The sequence below is a fragment of the Arachis hypogaea genome, chromosome 20 (genome assembly GCF_003086295.3).
Source record: "Arachis hypogaea cultivar Tifrunner chromosome 20, arahy.Tifrunner.gnm2.J5K5, whole genome shotgun sequence".
NCBI classification, from domain to species: domain Eukaryota; kingdom Viridiplantae; phylum Streptophyta; class Magnoliopsida; order Fabales; family Fabaceae; genus Arachis; species Arachis hypogaea.
In genome coordinates, this window is record NC_092055.1 from 73,805,743 (window position 1) to 73,809,409 (window position 3,667).

At 42.0% G+C, this 3,667-nt stretch overlaps 1 non-coding gene across 1 annotated transcript; it reads right to left on the reverse strand.

The window, feature by feature from the left end:
- Window positions 1-1,260: 1,260 nt before the first annotated feature.
- Window positions 1,261-1,364, reverse strand: LOC112788765 (small nucleolar RNA R71). The gene has a single exon (XR_003196115.1). It is a non-coding gene; the product is annotated as a small nucleolar RNA R71 (small nucleolar RNA).
- Window positions 1,365-3,667: the final 2,303 nt, after the last annotated feature.

The following is a 3,667-nucleotide window of genomic DNA, read 5'->3' on the forward strand; positions in this document are numbered from 1 at the left end:
CAATATCTCCTAACACCCAATGAATTCCCCATTTCTGATTTCCAATTTCTCTTTACATTCTGCAACTCAATTCTTGCAATCACCCCCATTCCCTTTTAATTTCAGCAATTTAGTTTCTGCTCTTTAATTCATGCAATTTAAGATTCCGCCATTTCAATTTCTTGTCATTTACTTTTCCCGCCAATTTTACATTCCGCAATTCTCATCTAAATCTTGATTCCGCTCAACTAGAACACACTTCTAATCCGAATTGCTCACTCAACCAATCCTTGTGGGATTCGACCTCACTCTATTGTGAGTTTTTACTTGACGATAACCGGTGCACTTGCCGGAAGGAATTTTGCCGATCGTGCAATTTCCTAAATCGTAGCATAACTAGTTTATGCGCATCAAGCCTATGGCGCCGTTGCCGGGGATTGGTTTTCGATTGACAATTCTCCAATTGGAAGTTAACTAGATTGAGCATTTTTTTTTGTTTTGATTAATTCAGTGCAAGTTACTTGTCGAATTTTAATTTCTGCACTCTGTTACATGCTTTCTTTCTTTATGCCTTTAAATTCAAGCAACTAACTCACTGACTCACTAACTGTTTGAATTAATTCCTCAATTGCTCTAACCATACTCTTCCATTAACCAAGAGTATTTCACTTGTTGTTGCCTGTGCTGTGTTCTTGTATGACAGGTAGGAGAGGAGAGACATCAACTCCTCCATATACCGAACCAGAGTGGACCCTTCATAGACTGAGAAGGGAAGCAAGAGGGAAGAGAGTAGTGGGAGAAGAGGAATCTGAAGGAGAATCTGAGGACAATTTTGAGGAAGCTTTAGATCTCAACATGGATAGAGAAGTTCACAACCATGAGAGAGCTGATGGAAACAATGCCATTCCTGAGAGGAGGGTTCTTAGTTCATACATAAACCCAACCTCTGGGAATTGTGGTAGCAGCATCCAGAAACCACCCATTCAGGCCAACAATTTCGAGCTCAAACCACAGCTAATATCACTGGTGGAGAATCATTGTTCATTTGGTGGAAGTGCTAATGAAGATCCCAACCAACATCTCACAAAATTCCTGAGAATTTGTGACACTGTGAAGTCCAATGGAGTCCAGGAAGATGCCTATAAACTGCTTTTGTTCCCATTTTCACTTAGGGACAAAGCAGCTAAGTGGCTGGAATCATTCCCAAGGGGGAGTCTAACAACATGGGATGAGGTGGAAAGCAAGTTTCTGGCACGTTTCTACCCCCCACAAAAGGTCAATAGGCTTCGATCTGAGGTTCAAACTTTTAGACAACAAGATGGTGAAACTCTCTACGAGGCATGGGAGAGATTCAAGGATTTGACAAGGAAATGCCCACCAGACATGTTCCATGATTGGGTGCAATTGCATATTTTCTATGATGGACTCTCTTATGAATCAAGGAAGGCTGTAGACCATTCATCAGGAGGTTCATTGAACAGGAAAAAGACTGTGGAAGAGGCCATTGAAGTGATTGAGACAGTGGCTGAGAATGAGTACTACTATGCATCAGAGAGGCATAACACTAAGGGAGTCATGGAGCTGAACCATGTTGATACAATTCTAGCCCAAAACAAGGTGTTTGCCAAGCAACTAGCAAAGCTTACCAGGCAATTAGAAACAAAGCAAGTGGCTGCAATACACACACAAGATCAAGAGGAAGTAAGCATTGAAGGAGGTGATTGGGAAGAGGCCAACTATGTGGGAAACCAACAAAGGCAATCATATGATCCACACTCCAACACTTACAACCCAGGATGGAAAAATCACCCAAACTTTGGGTGGGGGAACCAACAAACCCAACCACAAAACCACAAACCTTACAACCACAACCAACATAACAATTCCACATACCAAAACTCCAACCAAAGATCATACCAAGCCACACAAAACACTTACCCCCAACCATCATATCATGGCCAAAACAATCAACCTACCCAACTTAATCCGAACCAACAATTTCAAGATCAATTAAACCGGATAGAAGGAATGCTTGTAACCATGAGTCAAGACATAACCGAATTGAAAGCTTTTAAGGAAGAAGTAAATTCTAACCTACAAAACCAAGGAGCTGCCATCCAGAAGCTAGAAAATCAAATTGTGTATTTGTCTAAGCAAACTCCTGGGACAAGCGTTTCTCATGCTGCCAAGGCTATTGCAAGGGAAGAATGTAAGGCCATAACCCTCAGAAGTGGGAAAAATCTAAAGGAGATCTCAAAGGAAACCACAGAGGATGAAGCAAAGGAAAATGTGAGAGATAAGGAACAAGGACAATCTTTTACATCGTCTGCAACAAAAGAAAAAGAAAAAGAGGTCCTGAAGCCTTATACACCTAAGGCACCATATCCTCAACGTTTGATGAAAAGTGAAAAGGATGGCCAATTCTCCAGGTTCTTGGAGATTTTCAAGAAGCTTCAAATCAACATTCCCTTTGCTGAGGCAATAGAGCAAATGCCACTCTATGCAAAATTCTTAAAAGAATTAATGACAAAGAAGAGAAGCTGGAGAAATGAGGAAACTGTGTTGTTAACTGAAGAATGCAGTGCCATCATTCAGCACAAATTGCCTCAGAAATTGAAGGACCCAGGCAGTTTCCAAATTCCCTGCATCATAGGAGAAGTCATGGTAGAGAAGGCCTTGTGTGACTTAGGGGCCAGCATCAATTTGATGTCTCTAACAATGATGAGAAGAATGAAGATTGAGGAAGCCAAACCAACAAGAATGGCCCTCCAATTGGCAGATCGAACTTTTAAATTCCCTCATGGGATAGTTGAAGATTTGTTGGTGAAAGTGGGAGATTTTATATTTCCTGCTGATTTTGTGGTGTTAGATATGGAGGAGGAAGCCAAAGCGTCAATAATTCTGGGAAGACCCTTCCTAGCTACTGCTGGAGCCATCATAGATGTACAAAAGGGTGAACTCACTCTGAGACTACATGATGAGAAATTGGTGTTTAACGTATTCAAGGCAATGAGCTATCCATCAGAATCACTAAGGGAATGCATGAGGATTGATGTAGTGGACATTGCAGTACAAGAAACTTTTGAGGAAACAATAAAGGAAGTGGCAGAGGAGGAGTTCACCAAGGATATTGAAGTTAGTGACATCAAGGCTGCTGAAACAACCATGCCAAACATGCCAGAGAGAGTGAAAGAAGAGAAGGAAGCACCAAAACCTGAGCTCAAAGCATTGCCCCCTAATCTCAAGTATGCATACTTGGGTAGTGATGAGAGTCATCCTGTTATCATTAGCTCTGCCCTGAGCCAAGAACAGGAAGAAGAATTGATCAAGGTGCTACAAACTCATCAAGATGCCATTGGATGGACCCTAGCCGATTTGAAGGGGATAAGTTCATCCATATGCATGCATAAAATCTTGTTAGAAGAAGATGCTAGACCCTCCATCCAAGCTCAGAGAAGATTGAATCCCGTCATGAAAGAAGTGGTACAAAAGGAAGTTATGAAGCTATGGCAGGCAGGGGTAATCTACCCCATTTCTGATAGCCCATGGGTTAGTCCCATCCATGTAGTTCCCAAGAAAGGTGGCATAACTGTGGTGCCAAATGAGAAGAACGAACTCATACCCACAAGAACCGTCACTGGGTGGAGGATGTGCATAGACTACAGGAAGCTCAATGAAGCCACCAGAA